Here is a 15,635-nt window from a genome sequence, read left to right as displayed (position 1 = left end):
AGATAGATAAACAAATCCCCAAAGAATCACTTTTTAGGATATGAGAAAGGTCTTCAGCTCAGCAACAACCCCTCCTGCACTCAGAAGAAATGCAGGTGTTGTTACACTGACGTTACAGTATTTGCATTTCTTTCTGGTTCAGCTGGGTCCCTGAAAATCCTCTGCTGCTTCCTTGGCTATACACCCATAGCCCAGTTTTAGGCTGCTGGCTGCACTTCTTCAAACAGACAGAGAGGTCACTGCACAGCTACGAAAAGCCTTTTCGTCTGTGGCATTACACGCATCACTCCAGCTTACCTGAAACTCTGCCCGTGGGGGTGGATGTGTGAGGGCGTGCACTGCATATACCAGGGGATGCTGAGCTGATGCTATGCTCCATATGGGCGCTCTGATGTTATGCTCTTGAGTGCAGAGAGATGTCATCAGCTACAGACACAGGACAGAGATCTGGGCAGCAGTTCTGCAGAAAACATCTGGGGTACTGGCAGATCCAAAGCTGAACCAGAATCACAGAACTATGGAATCATAGAATCTTTCAGGTTGGAGAAGACCTATAAGATTGTGAAGTCCAACTATAAACGTAGCACTGCCAAGCCCACCACTAAACCAAGTCCCTAAGCGCCACAACTGCATGTCTTTTAAATACCCCCAAGGGATGAGGACTCCACCACTTCCCACTGCCCACTTCCCTGGGCAGCCTGTTCCAATGCCTGACAACCCTTTCAGTGAAAGAATTCTTCCTGATATCACCTGTCTTACCTATTTTAAGAAAAGCCCATGCCATATTGGAATATATGTGGTGATGTTACATACAAGAAACTTCTGCTGTCTTAAAGATGTGAGGGGTTGAGCTCTATTCCATGCTGCTAATACCTCCTGGAGAGCTGACTCCACCTTTAGCAGCACACTTTGGAAAAGATACGGACTAATCAGCAGGGGTTCAGAAAAGCAACAGGAATAAGTAGAAGCAATATGATTTGGTTTATTTTGCTGTAAGAGAGTTTTAGGTAAGGCATTGGAAATGCTTCCCAGTACTGTCAATAGAGAAACAAGGAGTAGGCTATCTACCTAGTTCTCTGTCCCTGCAGGTTTTTGAGAACAGTCCAGAAACCTGCTCAGGTGAGGTCAGAAAACATGCTAGATCTACCATGAATGACATGGGTAACAGCTGATCCCACTCCACAACAGAGAGACAGACTGCCTCTAGACCCTTTCCAGCCCTCTTCTGTCTCACCCAGTGATTCTTAGATGAATTATGTGCTGTCATTTACACCTGTTTAGGCAATTGGTTATACAGTTTGGATAAAAATAATGTTCTTATATCACTATGCAGAATGAAAAAGAGGGCTTGGAAAAGGGAAATTGTCAGAAAGGAATGTGTTTGTTGTCCTGCATGGCAAGATGGGCCTGCATGGAAGCTTTAATCCTGGTAGAGCCCCTGCTTTAGTCCTATTTAAACACAACACAGTCCTTTGACTATGACTAGAGATATACTGCAGAAAGGGTTTCTTACATGCCACACCTAAGGGGAAGGATTTGACTACTTGTGCTTGCTGGGACACTTCTTGGTCTTCAGGCAGTAAACCTGGATGTCTCTTCAGAGAGATCTGCTCTTACAGCAGTTGATTTAGAAACTTACCCACAAACATAACGCTGCTCCCCCAAAAAACATAACCCCAAAACATATAATCCTGCTCCCTCCCCCCAGTATGTCAGCACCAGCCTGGCTGTTTCAGTTGCTTTGCAAAGAATGAGGGTGGAATTCATCCTATTTAACCTCCGCAGCAGAGATGGCTCACCACTAGATCCTTTTGCTAAGTGAGCTGAATCCAAGTTCTTACAAAGTAGCAAGGCCTGTTACTTAAGGGAAGGCAAGCTGGGTGTGTAGATGGTGGCAAGGCAGCAGTACCCTCTCCAGCAAAGTCTCAGTCCCATGGTGCTCCAGTGAGGCCAGTGGAGCGGAAGGTCCAAAGTCGAGCCAGGGCTGGGATATGCAAGACACAGGGCCAGGCATAGCACAGCTGCAGCACGTAAAGCAGATGGGGAATGAGGAATGGGCCTGAGCGCAAACACAGCTGCTGAGATGTGAGGAAAGATGGCCCCACTGAGGCTGCTTCCAGCTCTGTCCCACACAGCTGCTGGTTGTATTGCAGTCTGGGCCAAGGTTACAACTTCTATGCACAGACACCCTTCTGAAGCTGAACAGCTTTTTTTTTTTTTTCTGAGGCAAACTAACCTCTGTGTTTGATTTTTCTCTTTGAAGACACTGAGCTGAACTGTAACCTCAGTTAACTTAGCAACACCTACACAAAAGACTCAAAGAAGACTAGACCTCTGTGTTTTCCCTCCAGATGTAACTCCACTCATTGGGGTGCCAGTGACATACGGAGATACCCCACTAGATGGCGGGACAGGAGCCGGTGGATGGCAAGCCAGGCTCCACTTGTCTTGGTAGGAGGTTTTTCCATTGGTGTTGGTGCCACGCTGTATCACCTGGAATGCCCTAGGACCAGCACACTTGATCTTTGGCCTGTAACTGATACAACCTCTCTGGGCTCCTGGCCAGTTGGATGCTGCACACAAATACCATCCTCTTTAGATAATTAGCATCCCCATGCGATGATCTTGGCTCTGTTGAGATTTTAACCATTAGAAGGGCTAATCCTGCCATGCTAAACTCACTCAGCTGCCATTTTTCAAACTGGCATTTGCTTCATGAATGTTTTGAAGCCTGAAATTGAGTTCTGCCATTTTAATGCATCACTGCATGCTTTTTAGTTCATTGTTATGCGGTGTAAGCTCTCAGTCTTGTCAATAGAGAAATAGTCATCAGAGCACGGGGCATGTTAATGGTGTTATTCCTAAAATTCTAGCACTGTATTTGCCAGCAGGTAATAAATAATGAACACAGTTACAACTATAAAGCAAACCCTGTTGCAGGTGTTCCAGAAAATGGCAGGAATGGCATTATAAGGAAATAGGTAGATCAACCTTTCGGTCTCCCAGTTGTGCAAAGCATCACTTTAAAATACTGTAGAGGAAAGGAGGCAACAGGACTGGAAGAATTTTGGAAAACAGTTTCCTAAATGGCAATCCATTAACTTGAGTTCTTAACACTTGTCAGCTGCAAAAATAAACCTGCCATTATTTTCAAAGATCCCAAGACAGATTGGTTATTTATTCTTTTCTGATAAGAATTTTGTGTCTATCATATTCCCCCAGTCTGTGAAAATCAAAAGGGACAAAGGATATGTTAGAGCGTTTGGAGGTATCACCCAGCTTCTGAGTGATTTAGAATTGCTCTGGCTTATATTGGTTTAGCAGCTGTGAAATGAAAGTTTTAATGGAAGGATGGTAGAAGAAGCTGTTTGATAATTGTCCCCCACAAACATGCTCTGAGAAGAAAATGCTGATCTGTTTATCTGTCTGTAGGTGGCTGATAATCTCAGACACTTCAAGATTAGGGTTGGAAGGGACCTTGAGAGGTCAATCAGTCTTCTTTCAGCATGGGGATTAGTTAGACATGCACCACTCCAGAGAGATGTTTGCCTACCTTGTTTTTCAGATCTCCTGATAGTGGAGATTTCCATCTTCCCCTGCAAAGCAAACACTTACTGAAAAAGGGGCTGGGGGATGGGTTCTCCCATTCCCCTGTATTATAAATAAAGGATGGATCATAACCTGTATTAAAGTGGATTTAGGGGTCTGTCTGTTGCTCAGATCATTATGGAGCTCAGTCTGGCTCATTCTACATGGACACTTGGCTGCACAGTTCCCATATGTATAAAAAAAATTTCTGTATTAGTTGTCAGCACTTTCACACAGGATGAAGAGGATGTTGCTCCTCACTGTTTGATTCCTTCGCTTGGGCCAATGGGCACATGGAAATCTATCTGCAGGGCCATGATACTGTAGGTAGAGAGGAGAAACAGAGGAGCCAGCCCATCTCATGTGTTTCTACCAGGAAGCTTTACATATGAAAGAAGCTTAGCAGTTTAGCTAATGGATACAATTTAGGGCACAGTTGCCTGAAGTGGTAATAGATACTTCTGTGAAAACAGAAGAGCAGTCCTCAGTGTTGATCACAGGACTAAACTATTACTGAAATGTTAAGAAAGAAATAGAGAATAAAACCAGAAATAGAGAGTAAAACCAGAAACATCCCTGCCATATATATGTCTGCATACACAAGCAGAGAGTAAATACATATACATATACATACACATACACACACATTTTGTATATAACTGCTGTATGCCTGAATATCAAATGCCATGTGCTGTTCTGGCCTCCCAGTGTTATAAAAGTAGTAACAGTACCAAGAAGAGAGGCAAAGAGCAAAATAATAAACTGTAACAGGACACAGCAGCTTTAAAAAGAGATAGCCGGGCTGGTGGGTATGATGGCAGTCTTTGAAATTAACAGTGACGCTGAGAAAGTTAAAAATGTCAATTATTCACTGCCTCTCAGCTATAGTTCTCAGGAGCTATGGGAACATCAATAAAACGATGAGGTTGCAGGTTCAGAAGAGGCAAATGAAGGTTCCTTTTAACATCCTGGGTATAGCTGTATTGTGGAACTTGTTCGAGGATGCCATGAATGCCAACATTTTAGACTATTGCAAAAGCAATTAGAAAGAGTCATGGAAAAAAATGCAGAAAGAGCTATTAAGCACTTCTAGCTTATGAAGAAGTGCTTCAGGCAAGGACTGCTAAAAACCAGGAAATTTAACACTGAAATGTTACCTTCCTATGCATAGATTTGTAGGTTTGTGGGATAAAGGGTTTGGAAGAGATCTCCCATATCCTTGAATCCCCTTTATTAATGTATCAATCACATGCAGCCTCAGGGAGAGATGTTCCTAGGAAGGAAGACGGAGAAAGAAGATCATGAGGAGGCTAGGGAATAATTTCTGGCAGTTTCTCTGCCCTGAAATAACCCTTGGCGAGCTATGGGGCCATGCTGAGGTGAGGAAGTACCACTGCCCACTCTGCCTCTCCAGCTCCAGCTATCCTAATTGCAGCAGCTGCTGCCCTGAGGATTTTTCCTCGTCTAATTCTGCTGTCTCATAGTTCTGACCTGGTTTTGACATTTGAAAGAGCAAGTGAAATCCTCGTGTCAGGTGGTTTAGCTGCTGTCAGTTTCCTTACTATTTAATGGCTGAGCCCAAATGCCCAGCCAAGGTGGTGTTGCATATCCCTGGGTAAGTGAAGGATTATGGAGGTACTGCAAGGTCAGGCTGTTTTGTTTCTGCTATGCCAAGAAATCATGTCCACCCTGTGCAGTCTTCTGGGCAGCCTCAGGCCCCCTCCATCTGTCTTATTTTTGAGATGTTCTGCAGTATGGTTCAGTCCTGTGTTCCTCTACCCGTGGCTCACTGGGCATTAAATGGTAACAAATTTCCCACCTAGGACATCCTGACATATGTGTACACCTCAACCCACAAACATTGATATGTGTGCAAGCAAACGAAGTGCATCAAGAGATGGAAAAGACATATATGTACATCCAAAGTTGAGCGTGCGTATTTTGATGTTGTAAATGAAGACCACAGTAGCCACAATGTGCACAGAGGGGCAGCCACAACATCTCAGGGCAACCTGTGCCAGTGTCTCACCACCCTCGCAGTGAAGAATTTCTTCCTAATATCTAATCTAAATCTACTGTTTTTCAGTTTAAATCTGCTGCTCCTTCTCTTTGCCACTACAGGCCCTGGTGAAAAGTCTCTCTCTCTCTTTCTTATAAGCCCCCTTTAGGCACTGGAAGCTGCTCTGAGGTCTCTCCAGAGCCTTCTCTTTTTCAGGCTGAACAACCCCAACTTTCTCAGCCTGTTTCCACAGGAGAGGTGCTCCAGCCCCCTGAGCATCTTTGTGGCCTCCTCTGGATTCACTCCAACAGGTCCAGGTTCCTCTTGTGTTGGGTCTTCAGAGCTGAGCACAGTACTGCTGTGGGGCAATCACAAGAGAAAGTAGAGGGGGAGAATTACCTCCCTTGACCTGATGGATTTTCCTAAAAGGTTGTGCCACTCTTCGATTTTCAAGAGTTCAACAGCTTGTGTGGGAACACAGTATGCACCTGGGACACAGCACATCAATTCCTGTGGGCCAGAACTGGCATTCACGGTCACTCTTCTCTACAGCAGCAGTCAGTGCGTAACCCTCCTGTCACAGATTCTCCATGCATGAAATGAGGCTACTGATGTTTATCTACCTACTGTGAGTGCTGGTGGAACAAATCGTTATTACTCTATGGTGAAACCAGGAAGAAACCCCACTGAATTAATTAATATATACAGGCGTAACTGGAGAAAAAGAAGGAGGCTTGGGGGCATCTGCTCTTGCAGCACAAAGCAAATGATTCTTCACTGAGAATGGCATGAATATGGAAACTATGCAACAGATGCACTGTGCTGAACAAATGTATGTAAATGATTCTGCTTGTCTATTTGGTGTACTTCCTCACTATTCATGAGAGGTTTTGTGCTGAACGTCCACAAGAAAAGCTGAAGAGTTGGTTTTGGTTCCAGTGAGTGTTGCAGACATGTGTCAAGAGCATGCAAGGTATGGTGTGCTAGTGCTGCCTGGAGCTGTGGTCGGCCCCTAAATGTCAGGATAGAATTTGGCCTCTGCTTTCAAACTCCTCTGCAGCAAGACAAAGGGGTCAAGCCCCAGCCAGGGACCTAAGAGCAATGCCATGGAAACTGGGCCAGTTTTTTTCTATTAATCTGAGCTCATTACTCACTCCTTTGGATTTCTGCTGGCAGCCAGTGCTATTTAAAGACTTGGCTTTTGTGCACAGCCTATACTCACATGCATCATATAATAAACACAGTCAGAAAAAAAGCAAATTCTCCGTTTGTTCATTGAACAGTTTTGCTGATGACGATCACGAAATGCACCATTTCAGATTCTGCATGCAGTCCTGATTTATAAGCACTAAATTTGGGCTTCCATCTTTGGGGTTCAGTCCCTTTATTCATAACATGTACCTGCGGGCAGAAACTCTGACCACACAGAAGTACCTTGCAGACTTATGACTAATAGCTCAGAAGGGCAATATTTGGGATGAGATCCTTGATGAAGAAGGCTGAGTATTACAAAGCATGTAAGAATTGCAGCCTGTGCTCACAGTTGCAGAGACACAAACAGCAAGAGGCACTGCTCCAGCCACTTCTCATTACCAGTGCAATTTCATTTGTATTCAGGATTTTGAAGCCCTTTATTTGCCCTTTTACACCATTAATATGAAGGACCTACTACCTTAAAAACTGTAACTTGGAATAGCTATGGATTTACCAGGAGGCACAAAAGGGAGAAAGACAGGTTTGTGCTGTCCCCCCAGTATCTCAACTATACTGTTATCATCCATGTATCTATCTCAAAGAATTAAACATTATATTAACAGACAATGTCATCTACAATGTTAACACTAAGTAATAAGAAGTATTTTTTATATGAAAACTATGTGAGACCGCATATCCTGCACCCATGGACTTGCATATATAACTCTTGGAGAATGTACTAGTGGTCAGATAGCTTTAGCCTTTTAATTGTAACTTTAGTCTTTGAGAGGTGGTGAGCTTGTGACTATATGTGCTCACATTCTGTTTGACACAGTAGTAATATTATCATTGGTATCAAAGAATCATTTAGGTTGGAAAAGACTTTTAAAATCATGGAGCCCAACTGTTACCCCAGGACTGTGAAGCCCATCTCTAAACCATGTCACTGAGAGCAAATTGATTTCCCATCATGATCTTCAGAGTCACACCTTATGGCTGCTCCCTTATAGTAGCACCACGCCATATAGCTGCTGCCCCTACCCTTCATGGCCACCCCTCCTCTCCGCTTAAGATCTCCCCCAAGATCTCCCCTCTTGCCCACGCCTCACAGCCCATGGTTGCCCCTGGTCCCACCTCACGGCTCTCACCGCTCATGGCTGCCCCTCCTGTCCCCTCACAATTTCCCCTCCTGTCCCCTCACAATCTCTCCTCATGACTGTCCCACCTCTCCCCTCACAGTCTCCTCTCATCCCTCATGGCTGCCTCTCCTATCCCCTCATAATCTCCCCTCACAACTCATGATTGCTGCACCTCTTCCCTCATGATCTTCCCTCATGGCTGCCCGTGCTCTCCCCACACAATCTTTCTTCACCCTTCATGCCCACCCCTGCTCTCCCCTCATGATCTCCCCTCACACCTCATGGCTGCCCCTGCTCTCCCCTCAGGATCTCCCCTCATCCCTCATGGCTGCCTCTCCTGTCACCCTCACAATCTTCCCTCACCCCTTGTGGCCACCCCTGCTCTCTCCCCAGGATGTCCCCTCATCTCTCATGGCTGCTTGTTCTGTCCCCTCACAACCTCCCCTCACACCTCTTGTCTGCTCCATCTCTCCCACCATGACCTTCACTCATGGCGGCCCCTGCTCTCCCCTCACACCTCAAGACCGCCCCTGTTCTCCCCTCACAATCTTCACTCAGCCCTCATGGCTACCTCTCTTGTCCCCTCAGGATCTCCCCTGACACCTCATGACCACCCCACCTCTCCCTTCATGATCTTCCCTCGTGGCCACCCCTGCTCTCCCCTCACAATCTCCTCTCACCCCTCATGAACATTTATCAGAAATCTTTCCTAGTAATGAACCCAATTCTCTCTGTCTCTCCCTGCTTCCTTTGGTTCTGTATTTCATTCTATAATAACCTACAAGAACCTGCTAAACATCTCTCAGTCCTTGGAGCTGCATTTACCATCCCACCAGGATACTTAACACCAGCAGAGAATCCTGAACAAGATTTTCAACAGCACCTGTGCGGCGAGGAGACAGATTTATGAATATTAAGATGACTGTAGTTGCTACATTTATTTATTATGTAGTTTCCAAGACAAGAGCTGTGAGTCACAATGCAATGTTTCATTTTCTGTGTGCTGGCAATTGACACTATGGCTTCATTTTGACTTAGTTGAAACACAGTTTTTTATGTTACTAGTGTACAGTGAGAAGAAATTAAGCCAAACAGTGAAGATTTACAAAATTTTAGATGTAATCCTTTTATGATTTCCCACTTATTTTTCAATGCTTGCTCTTCAAGGAAGTGCATTTGAACATTTTTAAGCTAAGAAGAAGAATGGTCTGAATTATTATTGTGTATGAGCATAGTTGGCGTAATATTTTAGCCGACGCATCATCATTATTGCCACTGTTATTATGAATTAACATGTTGAATATCTGTACTGTATTAGGGTACAGTAAGTTTGCATTCCTCAGGCAAGCTTTATGTTTACAAATGCTTGTGATTAATTTATAGTTAGTATAAAATACAGCACTATAGTTACTATAAAATACAGTACAGTGTAAAATACAGCAAAATACATTGCCAACAGTCATGATGCATTTGCTACAGGACCTTATGGATTCTCTACAAATGTATAAACAACTTTAATTTGCACTACTCTTCCTTGTTTTCTTGTGGTCACACATTTATTTTGTAAGTGCTGTACGTTCTTCTCTTTGCACTGCTTGCAGTAACTCAGACATGAATCCATTAATGCAATTACAGGAGTGTGAAGCAGAAGACTTACTTTTTAATACACCAGCACTGAGTGACCCCACAGTCAGGTCATGCTGCTTGCACTGGCTCCTGTCTGTGGTCAGGAGAGGTCTCTGGAGCTGGTTTTGGAACCTGGCACAGACTCACTCTGTCACGCGCTACTGGGGGGAAAGTTCAGACGTTCAAATCTGGGCTCAAAACACAGGCAGTGAGAGCTGAGATGCAGTTCTGGGAGAGAGGATTTATTACATATTTTGACCTGTTCCACAGAGCTCCTGACTGCCCTTTTGCCTTTTAAATTTCATGTTTGCAAGCATCAATTCAGGTATGAAGTAAGGTTGGGATTGGGGTGGCAAGTATCTCTATCTGTGGCTTTCAGTGATGGCAAACATATCCGTTTGAGATTTTAAAACTGAGGTACACTGGAGTCAAGATGGACCAGTGCATTAATATGAATAAAACCAGACAGTCTTCATTATCAAAAATTTCTTCCCCTCTACTCTGCTCTCGTGAGACCTCACTTGCAGTATTGTGTACAGTTCTGGTGTCCTTAACATAAAAAGGACATGGAACTGTTGGAACAAGTCCAGAGGAGGGCCATGAGGATGATCAGGGGACTGGAGCACTTCTCGTATGAAGATAGGCTGAGAAAGTTGGGGCTGTTCAGCCTGGAGAAGAGAAGGCTGCGTGGAGACCTCATAGCAGCCTTCCAGTATCTGAAGGGGGCCTATAGGGATGCTGGGGAGGGACTCTTCATTTGGGACTGTAGTGATAGGACAAGGGGTAAAGGGTTAAAACTTACACAGGGGAAGTTTAGATTGGATATAAGGAAGAAATTCTTTACTATAAGGGTGGTGAGGCACTGGAATGGGTTCCCCAGGGAAGCTGTGAATGCTCCATCCCTGGCAGTGTTCAAGGTCAGGCTGGACAAAGCCTTGGGTGACATGGTTTAGTGTGAGGTGTCCCTGCCCATGGCAGGGGGGTTGGAACTTGGTGATTTTAAGGTCCCTTCCAACCCTAATTATTCTATGATTCTATGATCAAAAATTCAAAGTGACGACTATTATGCTTTGCCACCTTTGAGTCCTCACCCCAATAGGCACAGTCAGCTAAAATCAGCAGAGCAAAACCTATATGACCTCAGAGCAGTGTTTGAACATACACCTCTATATTTACAGTGTGATACTTAATGTTGGTGTCTCTGCATGTCTTTAGGTTTAAAGTGCGCTAGAAAGGATCATCAGCTCTATAAATTCAGCTGCATCTTTTGCAGCAGCACCTTAAGTGCAAGTACATGTGAAGTGTTTTAACATTACCTTGTCTAGCCTAATATTTCAAGATATGAGGTTAGACCCTTGGTTTAGGATGAGCAGTTCTTGGCATCCTGACAAAATCTGCCAGACATATTTTGAGCTTGATTTTCATTCAAAACTATTTTTGCCTTCAAATCTTATGCCCTGAGACCTTCACAAAATAATAATCAGTCTCCCACCACTGCTCTCTGAAATCTGAAAGCTCTGCCTTTCCAAGCATTTTCTCAGTGCACTCCTCACAAAGCTAAGAGAGATCAGCTAAAACTTTGAGGTAAACCTAGGTCCATTTAATAAACCTATCACTCATTAACATTTACATTGCTAGTTGCTTCAGGGCATTTGAAGTAAATGAAGCAGGGAAAATAGAGGACGAAATGAATGTCAGTGAGAAGCTCTAGGCCCAATGCCGTTGCCACTAGTCAACAAATGGCAAATGCCTCCAAACCCGACAAATGTGCTCTAGGGTTGCTAAAACTGTTGGGAGAAAGAGCACTGGATGTTGTGACCTCTCTGAACAATTGTTTTCTGGAGAACTGATATATTTTGCAGTGGACTTAGAGGAATTAAGAAAAAACAAAACACAACACAAATCTGTCCAGCTGAGCTTTCTGGGTAAACTTATTTTGCTGAGGAATGTTATTTATGAAAATGCAAAAATGCTCTTGTTGTTTCTAACGCAAAGCAGCAAAATAAAATACAGCTTTGATCATAAAATCCCAATTTTTATTTCTCCTGCTATGAGATGTGCTGCACTTGTGACAGTGTGCCAAGTATTCTGCTCCTAATGCTGTGTTCCTGCAACACGTAAAGGAAATCTCGAAGGTCTCACTGCTGCTGCAGCTCTGAATCGTATCACAGTTGGTAGGGGATCACAGCATAGCACAGAGCTCCTGCAGAGCCTATGCGGGCTTAAGTAAACCCTTAGAACAGTATTTGTGGCAGGTACCCAGAAGCCAATGTCTGGCTAAAGCTTAGAGGGCTTTTCAGAAACAACTCTTCTGACGCTTGACACACATCTAGGTGTGTTAGCATTTAGATCAGAAAGACTGACACATAGCTATGTGTTAACATGGCCAGATGAGAGGGCAGCTCAGTCTGGGATCTATACCCTTCTGCAGTGGTGATGAAGGCAGTGGTTAAACTTAAGATCTCTTTTGCTGATTAGAGACTTGCTGAGCTAATTGGATGAGCTCTGTTCAGATAAACCAGATGGAGCTGCAGGAGTCTGCACACCACTGTGATTTCTCCCCACCTAGTATTTAACCACACAATTTAAATGCCTCTACGATGTGCCAGGTATTACAGAGAGAGTAAGATCATCTCTATCATATACTTCATTTCTCTTTCCACCTCTCCTGTTCCTTTCAGGTGCTGTACACTTCTTGATCAAAAGCCATCTTCTGGAGTTTCCCTGCTTCTGGAACTGCTTCTGTACTCCAAGATTTTAGAAATACAGAACATCCTGTTTATAATTGCCAAAATTCAGTGTTACAATGGAGTTTGCAGTGACAACATCAGAATCAACATCAGTGTTGTCATCTGCATATTACTGAGAAGCATTTGAAATGAAGTTGTATAGCCTCTCTAGTTACCACATTTTCAAACATATACACCTATTACAGACGCCTTTCAGGTGGAGACCATAGTTTCAGATATAAAAATAATAAAAATAGTGGATATATGTCTTCTGGAACCATATATATATATATATATATATATACAGCTTCTAAAATCCAAGATGTTTCAGAATTACAAGAGCTGGGTTAGTTTCCTGTAAGATTTACAGATATTACAAACCTTCAAAGTTTTAACTCCGTCCAGGGTGAAGTATATAATCTACTGCTAAGTCCTACTCTTCAAACAGCCTGAAGGATGGCCATGCTGGGTCTTCTGATGTGTGACTGTGCAGTGCTGTGGTCTTCCAGTGTGCCTTAATACCTCCTCCAGGAAATTCAGCTCAACCTCCAGCCACTTTCCTTGGAATGTTTTGGCTGTCAGACTGATGAAGGCATCAGAAGTAGCTTTCACCAGAAGCAATTTCCTCTGGAACAAGCTACCTAAATGCCTTAATCCTCATGTCAACTATTACAGAACTGGCAGACCATCTGTTTTGAAAAGATCACTTATTCTTTTCACTTACAAAAAAGCTCTTGTCATTTCAGACAGTCTAGCACCAGTAAAAGCTTCTGCACAGTTTAGACATGCTTGTCCTGCTCATGTCTTATCTCAGCCTTCATTTGCACTATCTTCTCACATCCATCTATGTCACTCTTAATTGCTTTTTTGCTTGTATTCTCTGTCTTCTTGCTGGCTTTGCACTTGAAATGAAAAGTTATTAAAATTATAGGCTGTGTTTTTGATTCTATAGGACTGGATTCTCCATGGCCTTATAGCTGAAACAAGGCCAACCCATCTCCTACATGAATTAGGCTCTGCATTTTTAGCTGTACTGTAGGAGTCCATGTGAAGTCCTTAGATGAGGTTTTACACATGGTCCAGCTGGTAGCCTTCAAGTATCTGAGCAGTTTCTGTGCCATGACCTTGAAGAAGGCTGGAAAATGTTGTTAGTGCATTGCGTGATGTCCAGGGAAGTCCACCTCCTCCTCACACTGCAAGCCAGACAGGAGGCCAGAGGTGTTAGCGTGGCATCTGTAAAGAAAGAGGCTAAACACACACACAGACACACACTGCTTTCACAATTAGTTCTACTTTATTTGCTCAAGCATGGTAATATATAGCATACAGATACAAGTCAAGCCATGAAGCCAAACAGCAACTACATCATTCCCAGTGACCATTTTCTGTCACTATAAATTCCATTCTATAAACAATCACCCCCCAGGCTATTTCCCAGCCTGATCTTGCACACAAACACTCCCTGGCTTACTCAAAACTCAGGTGCACTATCAGCAATTCTTCACCTTCTTCTTTGATTAACCACATAGCAGGAACAGGATGGCTTGCAGTTCCCACAGTTAGGAAGTGGCATTAAAGGCAGGATACATACTGCAACCCCTCAAATGCATTTGCTGTTCTAGGTAATTGTGTCTAAGTCTTGTGGAACGTTGAGTCATTCTAATAGTTTGAGGTTTCCAAAGGGAACCCACTGCACTGCTTCCATTACACTGGTGCTGGTGCCAATCTGAAGCCAGTTCAGTTCCATCAGTTGGCAAAAGCCTAGATTTTGATGGGCGCCTTCTGTAAACTTAGTGAGTTGAACCTGCTTGCGAGTCAGATTAGAGTTATCACCAGTGTGAGCAAAGGGCCAGAACCATGTCTAGGAATGGGAACGGGATGTTGGAATGTAAGTGAGCATCCTCCTTGCTGGCAATGATCTGCTACAGTGGTGCTGCCATGTTGCAGAATACTTTTATTGCAGCTGTGAGGCGCATAGCTGTGGTCACTGCTGCTGCGACCTAAGGCACGAGTCCAAAAGCCAGCATGCAGTAAACCCTGTGTGGGGAAGGATGACTATGGGAAATGGAGGGAGGTGTTTGGACACATCAGCTGTCACGTTTCTGTAGAAGCTCAGGGTGTCTATCACTGCAGTGTGTGCCTGTCCAGCCCCTGAACCATCTCTGCTTTCCCACTCTATTAGGCTTTGTGAGTGGAGATGCAAGCTCCCACCTGCGGCTGCTGCTTTGCAGTGTCAGCAAGGAATCCCACTGCACACTAAATATACTGACTTGTCCAAGATATGTTTTTCATGACAGTTGTACATATGTCCTTTGTGTCAAGGACAAAATCCTACAGCTGTTTCCCCCTGCTGTGCAGAATAACCCATCTTGCTCAAGGTTAACAGCAATCAGCTCATCTTGGCCAAACACAGTGTTAATTCTGGGACCCTGGTGTTGTCATGCCCGTGAGTCAGCAGGTTTGCAAAGCAAGGAAATACTTCTTCAGAAAGCACCCTGTCTTTTCAAAACCTTTTAATTTCAAAAAACTTTGTGATGATACTTAAATGTTAATTTTACAAAATTTTGTAATGTACATTTTTAAATTGAAAAGGAAGGAAATGGCATTCAAATCCTGCTAGGAAAAGCTGGGTTACCCAAAGCCAGACTGTGGTAAACAGAAGAAAAGATGGATTATTTGGGTAATAATTTCATGCAAAGTATTCTATAGGTACTGTGGGAAAATGATCAGAATTTAGGAATCAGGAAAGAGAACAGTGAGGCTCCTTTAAAAACAACAGCGCTGAAATTTTGAATTTTCCTACATAGGTATGTCTGTGTTTTGATCAACCTGAATCCTGTCCTTGAAGGACATGGGCTTGGGTCACCTGCCACCCCATGTCACTGTCCATTGTCTTGTATGAGTCACATTTCTCTTGCTGTAGAACTATTTCAACTGCAACTCTGCTTTCGTAGGACAGTCAAGTGTAAATATGTATTTCCCCCAGCAGGTATTTCCCACTGCCAATCAAGGGGTGTACTTAAAGTGGTAGAAACCATACCATACATACCATGTTCTTTGGCGTCACACTGACCTCTCTGTCCTTCATTCAACACTGAATAATCTCCTCTTGTGAAAAAGGTTAGGTCATATCTTAAACCACGTGCTGCCTGTTTTTTAGTTGGGCATAGAAACATGTTTGCTTTTCCTTGAGTTGCACCTACTAGCATTCACATTGGCATCGCTTCTTGCAGCTGCTACTTGGTTAGCTGCAGTGCCATGTTGGACAAAAGCTTCTGTGAAGCAATTGTACCTGATTTTTATTTGGCAAGTGATCAGAGGACAACAGCCAACTTCTCAGATCACCTGTTGAGGCTGGAA

The sequence above is a fragment of the Pezoporus wallicus genome, unplaced genomic scaffold (assembly GCF_028554395.1).
Source record: "Pezoporus wallicus isolate ANWC-B61680 ecotype Strahan unplaced genomic scaffold, APGP_CSIRO_Pwel_v1 contig_7113, whole genome shotgun sequence".
Lineage (NCBI taxonomy): Eukaryota > Metazoa > Chordata > Aves > Psittaciformes > Psittacidae > Pezoporus > Pezoporus wallicus.
Note: the sequence above shows the minus strand (reverse complement) of the source record.